At 33.6% G+C, this 10,477-nt stretch overlaps 1 long non-coding RNA gene across 1 annotated transcript; it reads left to right on the top strand.

The window, feature by feature from the left end:
• Positions 1-1,288: 1,288 nt before the first annotated feature.
• Positions 1,289-10,106, top strand: LOC107313623. Its single transcript, XR_001555097.2, has 3 exons — positions 1,289-1,635; positions 4,291-4,359; positions 9,981-10,106. It is a non-coding gene; the product is annotated as an uncharacterized LOC107313623 (long non-coding RNA).
• The last annotated feature ends 371 nt before the right edge of the window (positions 10,107-10,477 follow it).

Here is a 10,477-nt window from a genome sequence, read left to right as displayed (position 1 = left end):
TACAAACAGAAAATTACTGTACTAATGATTGAAAGAGGAAAGTTGTTATTCTATTTAAAGCACATCTTGGCAAGTTAGAGTTCCATATTTCTTCAGATTACTTGCCCTTAAATTTGCTGTCATACTCTGTGCCTCATGTACTTTCTGTTCATTAAAAAATTGTAAAAGGAAGACATGATAATGCTCGTTGGTTGTATTATTCTATGTACTCTGAATCTATTTGTTCTGCCTATTCAAGATTTATTATCTCATATTATTTTTCTTTAATAATAATTCACTTAGCCTTGAAACACAGTGCAAGCATACGCAGAACCATTTGTGTACAAGAGTCAAATACTCTGTTTTTACCAGGACTGTTTCAATGTTGTGAGCTACAGAGTTGTGCAGACATCAGCTGCTCTTCCCTGAAAATAACTTTTATTAAAAATGCTGCAGGAGAGGCTGATCTGAAAGCATATTTTCCTCCTTTGTTTTGCATGAATTAGGCCTTGATCCAGCTTACATATAAATTAAAATTATTGTTTTCGAGTAATTTATTTATGAACATACTTGTGTGCATGACTGACAATAAGAGTTTGCTTGCTTGGTAGTAGCAGTAACTTGCTTAAGCTCACACTCTGTCCTGGGAGATAAAGTTGTGCCTGGATTGATTTATCCATGAATAGGGATGCTGATCTGAACTAAGAGGTTTGTGCATGGCTCATGTACTAATGGTATATCAACATTAACCATATATTAATGCTCAGAGCAGAGATTTCTTGGAATCTTTTACAGTACTATAGGAAGATGTCCATCAATGTAATTTAGCCCTGAGTGAATAAACATCTTTCAATACTGTAACTTTGAGAAGTTGTTGCAGTTTTTTTTGCATGCAATAAAGGTGTTTGCATTCATTAGAGTAAGCTGGATTTAAACACGGATTTAAGAGATGTTTCAGTTTGCAGCAAAGTGCTTTGAGCTTTATTGTGGGTAGAAAAAAATTCATTTTATTTTGCTTTATTTTGAATATAATATGTAAAATATAGGTGCATTTGTTTATTACCAAGTTACTCCGTGACAAAAATTTGAGTGTAATCTTTGATGAGAAAGCGATTTCTTTTGTTTGCTTTTGCTGTTACTTTAATTTCATTATGTGTCAAAGCACTGATGTCTAATGTCTTGGCATCAGTTGGATAAACAGTACAAGTTCCCTAAAGATAATATCAGAAAAGAAATGAATTCCTAACACTGCTTGTTGTCCTAGAGAGCAAAATAAATTTTAAATTTTTATGAGCTTGTAACAAAATGTTAGTAAGGATTCACTTCCTGGCTGTCTACTGTAGCGTTAATAATCAGCTACGGTCAGCAGTTACTGCATGAAAATGGTTTGCAGATTATTCAGCAAGGAAGTTCTGTCCCACAAAAGCAAATCATTTATACTCTTTACAGCCTGCTTATACTAAAATATTTTATGTTTTATGTCCATTTTGAGAGTCTGAGATGTACTGAAGTCTAGTTTTTCATGAATGTTATTTTGATATTAAATACAAGCAGAAAAAAATTTCTCCAAGATTTCTAAGGATAATTTTTTTCTTTGCTTTTTCAAACTGGAACATTTTCTACAACTACATTTTGTTCTTCAGGGAGATTCATGGGGTAGGTAGTTACCTCAACTTGTTTTCACTTGATAATTTTTCACTTGTTAATAATTTTCAAAATGTTTTCCTTATATGTAGTGAACATTTCCTATAAGATAGCCACATCATTCTAAAACCTTTTTATTTTAATTGTTTCACCTATTTAATAATTGTTAGTTTCCTTGTTTATGAAGGAATAAAGGTAAGATGCAGACAGTATGATTTAACTGCACCAGAACCTTATTAACGTATCTGGAAATACTGCTGGGGAATGAATCATGCAGTGTAGGTCACTGTTCTTTCATTGATTACTTGTACTGGTTCAGGAATTATGTTGCCAGTCTTCCTCCTTATTTTCCTTCAAGCAGTTCCTGAGACCCTTCTGTATCGGGGTTGTTATAGGTGAAAGGAGATTACCTTCCTCCTGTAATAATAGCAAAGGCCTCAGGCTCTTCTCAGCTTCCTTGTTACTCAAAATGCATTTCCAACTTCATGAAAGAATTCAGTCTTCTTATGAAATGAGTATATTCGACTGGACAATTAGCTGGGTGCAAAAATTTAATCTTACCTTCCTTGCCTTCTTATTTTGAAGGTACAGTTGGATGTGGAAAGAGTATTTCCACTCTGATGCTAATTTTAAGTTTAAAGGGAAACTAAATCACTGCCTAGATCAAGAATGTTCCTACCATCACCAATAAGATGCAGAGTGGGAAATACTGAGTTATCAGGAAGATTATGTGCAATCAAAAGGACATCTGCAGTGAACTCTAGTGAGGCTCCTACTTTCGTCATGTAGTTTAGAAGATGTCCTTGTCTCCCTTCCTATTTTTAAAAAGTGAATTTTTAAATGAAGCAAGACTAATTTTTCTCCCGTCAATGAAACAAAAAGGTCTTCCTTCCTGCAGTGTAATTCTTTCATGATGCTTGCTACAGAGGGTCCTGCGATTCTTTATACGATGATACCATCTGAAACTGCTCACAGTACACAATTATGACAAGATTGTTTAGTAATCCAGATTTTTAAAATGGCAATTACTTATTCGTCTGTTTTACAGATATGCAGCCTGGCTATTATTAAGCTCATTCTAGAGGGGGGAAATAAGGAATAAAAGGCTATCAGTATATTTTTGTGAAAATGTGGCAGAGCTAATTGCCAGACAAAACAATTTCAGAAATGTCCGCTATTGCACTTGCACCGCAGTACGTCTTGAAGGGCATTAAATTATGTCTAATACTATATGTACCACTCATTGCTCCTCTAGAGAACTAAATACTCATAGAGATATTGTTTTAAATTTTTGTTCTGCATATGTCTATTAGAGAAGACAACTTCAACAAGAAGAACCAAACAACTCTTAAATCAGAAAACTGTAAGCTTTATGAGGTTTCTTCAGTCCTGCATGTATTTTTCATAGTTGTTTTTTCTTTCCATAGCTTTTTTTTTTCCTTCACAGTTTTATTTTATTTTATTTTATTTTATTTTATTTTATTTTATTTTATTTTATTTTATTTTATTTTATTTTATTTTATTTTATTTTATTTTATTNTATTTTATTTTATTTTATTTTATTTTATTTTATTTTATTTTATTTTATTTTATTTTATTTTATTTTATTTTATTTTATTTTATTTTATTTTTTCCTTCCCAGAGAACTTCTGCCTTGATGAAAATGTCATTCTGAGCTTTACAAACTGTGTTTTGCCTCTGTACTTTTGGGTGGTTTTTCTGATATGCAGAACTTAGGCTTTGGCTGTGCTGAATTAAAATAAAACAACAACAAACATTTATTACAAACTGTTGTACTTGAAGGGCCATAAAGATTTATAGTACTTGTCTGTAGACTTATCATTTTACCAAAGTTTCAAAGTTCTGTTTGATGGAGACAGGCTGCACTGCTACTTGTAGGTTGACTTTTAGCTAAATAGATGTGAAATGAAATGCTATCCCTGAAAGCTTTTGTGAAAACTTACTAGCAGTGAAAAATCCAGTATCCCCACTAGGGTGCCCAGCTGATACCTGCAATTGCATGTCTTCTTGCAAGGTTTGATCTGTGAAACTGTATGGCTCATCCTTTTGGGAGATAGCTCTGGTGGTGTTTTTTGTTCTGAAGAGAGCAGTCAGAGTCTGCTTATACAAATTTTATAAACATGTATATTTCTGTCTGACTTCCTAGTTAGAAATTAGGAATTCGTTTTTCAAAACTGTAATGTGTCTGCTGAAAAGGTATTTCAGAGCTGTGTTGATTTATGAATGAGTTTTTCTCTAGGAATACTACTACTAGCAGATATTGATGCTGTTCCAACCTGCAGCCATCTATATACGCACAAGAATAATCTAACTTTTTCCATAGAAGTTGTTTTGCTCTTCTAACTGTTTCTCTGGGGTGCTGGATTTTCAGACTGGTAGCTGTTTTCCTCTTGGAATTAGTCTGGATTGGGAAATGCCTCTGCTTGTGCCATGTTTTGTAGGATGTGCTCCCTAGGAAAATTGCAGGTGTGAGCTCACATGCTTCCAACATATTTGAAGAGAAGAACAGCTGGTGTCTGTGTTCATCTCCCAGAGGATAATGCTAAGAATTATCATTAATTTTAAGACATGTTTCTTACTTACTGTGTGAGAAATGGGTTGAGAAGCAGGTGTGCTTAAGAGCAGTTCATTCTCTTGTTTTTACAGGAAGAAAGTCAAGATGTGAATGAGTACGGGGAGCTGTTTTCTGCTGTACCTTCCTTTGGCATTTGGAAGGTTTGTGAATTAATTTGATTTTCTACTCTCTCAGAACACATAGCCTTCTCAGCATTAAATCCAGATTCTCATTTAGGAAAACTTAATATCTATTTTATTTTAATTAACTCTTTTCAGTTCCTCCTTCTGAAGCCTGAAGCTGCTTGCTAGTCTTCTCAAGAGCATCTGCTAATCTTATAGCTTGACGGAGAGAAGAAGGTTATTTTCTGGCTCTTATTTTTCAAAACTGTTGTTTTTGCAAAATCCTGCTGGCTCTTCATACCCTGACTTTTTATGATTATTCCTCTGATCCTTCCTATCTTCTAGACACATTTGACTATATGTTGTTTCAGAAAGAGATAACTGAGAAGCATATTCCAATACTCTACAAAAGTCTCATAGCTTCCAGCAATGTAGCAGCATGTGAGTAATGAAGTAAGGGTATAATACAAACATTGTTAACTTCTTCACACAGATAAAACTTGCAAATTAGCAAAATCAAACAAAAAAATACAATATATGCAATCAAAATATTTCTCTTCAGGTGACCATTGTTGTTTAAATGACATCTATACTTATTTATGTGCATTGAAAAATACAAATATGCAGTAAGTAATCTTGTATGCTGCCATACATTACAGATTTGCATTAAAAGTTTGCTCATTTAGTGAATGTACTCTCTGCAATATAGTCTTTTTTCCTGGCTTTGCCTCTGTCCCACCTTCTTTTTAATACTATTGTTGGAATCTCCACACATTCTTTTGTTAAAGGTACTGTCATTGTGTGTGCAAAAGTATGTTGGTGGATCATCAGCATCTCACTGAAATAGCCAGTACTGGGGCTATAGAAAAGGAGAAAAGGGCAGTTGTCAATTCTATCAGCTGTATTATACTATTTTGCTGTTAGTAATAGGGAGAACAGCCTTGTTTTCTGTTGTGATTTGCTGTAGAAAAGGAAGTATGATTAAAGGCAGCCACTTGAGAGTGAAGAAATAAATTTCTTCGTTTCATTTTTCACTTTTTATTTAATGTAAACTCTTTTCAATATTATAGATTATTTTTTATCACAAACATTTAGCCAGCAAAATAATTTTATATAACAGCAAATAAATTCTTTTAATGCATTAATATGCCACTGGGCTTAATTTCTTCAGATAATAATTTCCTTTAATAAAATCAGTGATGGGAGTTAAGTAACAGAAGCTGATATAAAAACATGGTGTTTAACCATTGAATGCTATTTGGTTTTGTGGTTGATCCTCAGTGAAAAGTAAAATTGGAGCTGGATGACCAAGAAGACAGGGTAGATCGGAGCACTGGTAATGTAATTCTCTTTTTCTCACCTGCAGGTCACTGGTTCATATCTGTCTCAGGTTGCTAGTGACTAAAATTCATTACTCTCCAATGGTTGACCAGTGGCCTATGTAAAATGAGTTGCCTTCTTAGTCAAGTTACTATTAGAAAGGTGTTCATATCACAGGAAACTCCATAACTGACACCTTTCCTGATTGATAACCCTTGTAATGGTGCCAAGCACCCATTTGTCACAGGGACGAGAGTTTGTTCCTAGCATGCTCTAAAGATTCATTGTTTCTTTTTCATAGAAGAGGCACTTTGATTTTAAAGCAAATAAAAGCCCTGCATAGAATGTTTTAGTACTCTGCGTGTGGCTCCTGGGCCATGCTGTTATCCTGTTTAGAATGTTACTGCTATACTATATTTTGCTTTTCATTCTCATGCAGAAAGTTGGTATCAGAACATCACCTACCTAGAAGGCACAGTAACGTGTTTGTTCATTATGATTTCATTCAAGGAATCACTGTTCACTCAATGACTGCTAGGCAAACGGCTTAGTTGTCAGTTTGATATATTGGCATTTTCTAGAACATTTTAACTTTATATTCTGAACCTAAAAAGTATGCTTACTTTAGGCTGCATGGAAACTAACAACCTTATTTTTTTAAAATCATTTGGTTGATCATGGCAATAAGTAAATTCAACAAATTAAAAAATTGAGCAACATAGGAATAAAAAATGCACATTAATCTTAAAGTGCTCCCTTCCAAAATGACACTTCTTTCTGTCTTTTATTTTTCTTCAATTTTTTTTTCCTTTTTCTTTCCTTATTTTTTCCTTTTAAAAAATTGCATATATTTTTATTATTATACATTGTAGCTTATGTATCCTTTAACTCATGCCCAAAGGATCACCTCAAGGATTCAGGTTTAACAAAAACAGTTCCTAAGACAAGACCCTGAACAGGCTTTTAGATATTTAATATTTGTTATCTGATTTCTGATATACTGAGCCTCTGCAATTCAATTGATGATTTAAAATCTAGCAAAGTCTAGTGTAAGTAATATTACTTACGGTGAGAGGTTTTTAGTGTTTTTCCATAAAAGAAGCATCAGAAATGCTTACAAATACGATGGATATAAGTTTTCCTTTCTGCCTCACAATTTCCCAAGGCACTATAAAATTAGAGATTATTGCAAATTTTTGTTTTGTTTATGCCAGTTAATTATTGTATTGTTTATGCCAACTTCTGGTTCAGCTGCTCTATTAATAGCATGGTATTTTTACGCTTATGTATCCATAGCTAAGCAAAGCGCACTGTTTAAGAACACCATCCTCAAGAGAATATATAATATTGGTTTATATAATATTATATAACACTGTTCCATAGAACATACAATATTGATTTATAGTATAGAAAATTGGTTTTTATACCACTTAGATAAAGAATACTTTTACAAAAATGAGATGGTTTGTCATGAATCTCTGTGCTTACTTAGGAAATGTATGATGATAAATTTTACTACATTGCTAATGTCTTAAAAGTTCTAAAAATAGATTATCTACTTTCTAGCATGCTCTCTAAAATATTTTGTTTATTTGACTTGGTAGTGAGTGCCTGTATTTTGTATGGTAGAGAAACCAGTTATGCACTCACAATTTTTCACCTGTGTTTTTGTGTTTTATTATATTTTATTTTTGTGGAAGTATGTCAGGAGGACCAAAATGTTCCATACATATGAAGTATGGATGGCAGGCTTCTTCAAAGGCCATTTCTTCTTTCTAAAACACAGGACTATGAACTCTTGGTGCTGTAATATATAAGTGCTGAAACAATTTGGTAATTGTGCAACTAACGCAAGTCTCAGTGGCTATAAGCTGCAGTTGACATCACTTCCCTGTCAGCTGATTTTCAAATTCAGGTATCTAATTTTCCTGGCATCCAAAGTAAGTAATTCCAATCGCATACTGAAGAAATACTTAGAAAGTGAGCACCTGGAGTTTGTTAAAGGCTATACATTAAGTGTGAATAGAAGGTGAATATGACTTTAACTTTCTGAATATTAAGGTATTTTGTGAATAAATCCAAAGTGATTAAAATTATATTAAAGAGTTTGTTTTAAATCTCTTTACTGAATAATCATTGTACAGTTCCTTTGGCCATAGTAGTTCTGAGAACTGTTCACTACAGAACATATAACTCAAATTAACTTCATTGCCTTGTGGGCTAACAAATACATTCTGCTGTTTTTGGCTGTCTAGTACTTGCAAGGAAAGATTTACAGTCAAGACTAATATACATAGATCTTGGTATGGTTCACTAATTACTCACAGTAAGATAGATTAATCACTTGGATGTAATTTGACCCAGAAAAAGAGTTCTTTTTAACAAGCTAGAGTGGATTTGAAAACTCTTTTTTAATTTGGGTTAAGAAAAGTAACATTTAGTAAATCATATTTTTCTGTTTCAGACAGGGTTTAATCCAGCATTAGTGTAGAGCTGACAGAAACAAGCTGAAATCGGCTTCCAAAGGAGAAATTCCTTTCACTGTGATCTCCTCCAGCTGCTCAGAATACCTATTCTTATAGCCTTCTGATAAAGGAAAAACTGTTCTTACAGGAGTTTGTCTTTGCTTTAAACTTCATTTTTATCGAATGTCTGTTCTTCCTACTGGATGCAGCACTCCTCTAATTCTTACAGCAGAAGTATTAGTATTTCCCCTATTCTATTTTTTTTTTTTTTTTTCAAAATAGTAGCATTGAAATATGAAAATTCTCAGAATTTCAAATGTAAATGACAAATAACTCTAACTCTGAAGTTTTTCACAACATAATATCTTTAAAGTATAATTGGGTCTGACTCAAGCCATCCTTTCTCATTTTGCTTTTTGGCATTAAAAATGTCCTAGATGCCATATGAAGGATTTTCTTTGAATATCTTGTACAGAAAATTCTAATATCTGTTTTGTTTTGTTTTTTTTCCTCACAGAATATAAGAAATTAGAAGTAAACACATTAAATGCTTAAACTAAAACCACTACCCGATAAATCACATCCTCTTTCATATTTTTCTTTTAAATAGATTGTAACTGGGAAAAAGTATTTGAGAATATTTTTCACAGAATATACTAAGAGTATGACCTAGATAATGGGGATTAATATGTTTTCTACCATCTTTATTGACATTGGTATCACTCCTGAAAGGTGGTGAAGGCATTAAGGTAAAAACTGAATGCAAGAGATAAAAAGTGTAACCACCTAGCTTGTAAAAAGCAGTCTTCTGGTATGGGACACACCCACAAGATAGATAGTGATTGCTTAAATGTAATACAGAAATGATAGCTAACTGCCTTTGAGTGGATTTTGATCAGTAGGATAGAACAAAGAAAAATAAGAAGCTTTTAATAAATAAGACACTTTGAAGATGGAAAATACCTTTGTTAATTCTGACTAATGATGTTGAGTGCAGATGTAAAACTGATTTTATGTGGGTGCTTAATAGAGGTAAACTGCTGGTCATAGCAAAACTCTGAAAGCTAACTCCCAACTAAAAACCATTCTGCAATATATCATTGCAGTGCTCTGAAGTAGTGTCTTGAATTCATTGTAGTCATTGATAACTTCTTTCTTTCACAACTAAGTCAGATCAGCACTTAGCTGTGAGAGCTCCTCCAACCGCAAAGCCATTCTCAGCAATCATTACTCTGCAAAATTCAAAGTACAAAATGATTTATGAACTCCTTACCTTTAACCAGGACATTCAAGAATGGGACACAGCTCTGTCAAGTTCAAAAAATGTTTTGAAACATTTTTGAAAATGGTGCATTGATAAAATTTTGTTCCTAACAGGAAAAAGATATATAAATAAATAAATTATAAAGATAAGTGCTCTGTTTGTGAGATAAACCATACCAAGCACAGCACAGCCATTGTAGTCTATTGGTTATCTGTAGGGTGAAAAATATTCCAATTAGATATTGGTTTAGAATAACTCATTTTATGTTTGTCCTGCTCCACTTATCTGGAACCTGTTGCTTTTGAAGTGCTGAGTATACCTGAGCTGAATAAAACAGGATCCAGAAACAAAAAAAGAAAGAATATGGAAGTTTCTTAGGAGAGCAGCTCCCATTGGTATTAATGATAGGACCTAGTACTGTGATAATGGAAGAGAAAGTTCTTTCATCCTAAAAACTGAGCTAAGACTTAAGGGACAGGTATGATCGCTGCATTTATTTCAGTAACAGCTGGTATAACTATATAAAATATTAGAAAAATGAACCATCAATTGCAAATATTAACTAACTGCAGAACTTAAATATATCAGCTATTCTTCTTTTTAATTTCCAGAAAAGCACGCAGATGAGAAATACTCAAAACAAACTGTTGGTACGTTCCTTGTCAGCAGCATCCTTTTGTCGCGGTGACTTCATCTGAAAGTTTGAAATGGAAGAGTACAGGAGCCACACTCCAAAGTAACAGGTTTAAAATGCCATTATTTGTATATGCAGCTGTCCACTTGATTTCACATTTGTCTTACAGCTAAAGTGATAGAGAGTGTCAGAATTAGTGGTATGTATGTGGTGATAATAAAAGAATGGTCTTGAGATGTTTTCATACGTGTGTGGTGGAGGCAGCCAAACTATCCCTAAAAATCACAGTCCACGGTCTTCAATAATGTCATTCCCCTTTGACAGAACTGAGTATGTAGTTCTTGATTTAAGGTGATATTTAGAGTGGACCGGGGAAGCAGGGAGTTGGGGGAAAGAGAAAAGGAGCAAATGGCTGCACTAGACATCCTAACCTTTTAACAGCCATGGCACTTGTGTTGAGCTTTGATGCTCAAA

The sequence above is a fragment of the Coturnix japonica genome, chromosome 4, assembly GCF_001577835.2.
Source record: "Coturnix japonica isolate 7356 chromosome 4, Coturnix japonica 2.1, whole genome shotgun sequence".
NCBI lineage: Eukaryota > Metazoa > Chordata > Aves > Galliformes > Phasianidae > Coturnix > Coturnix japonica.
The sequence above is the reverse complement of the archived record's forward strand: the minus strand, read 5'-3'. Positions and strand labels throughout refer to the sequence as shown.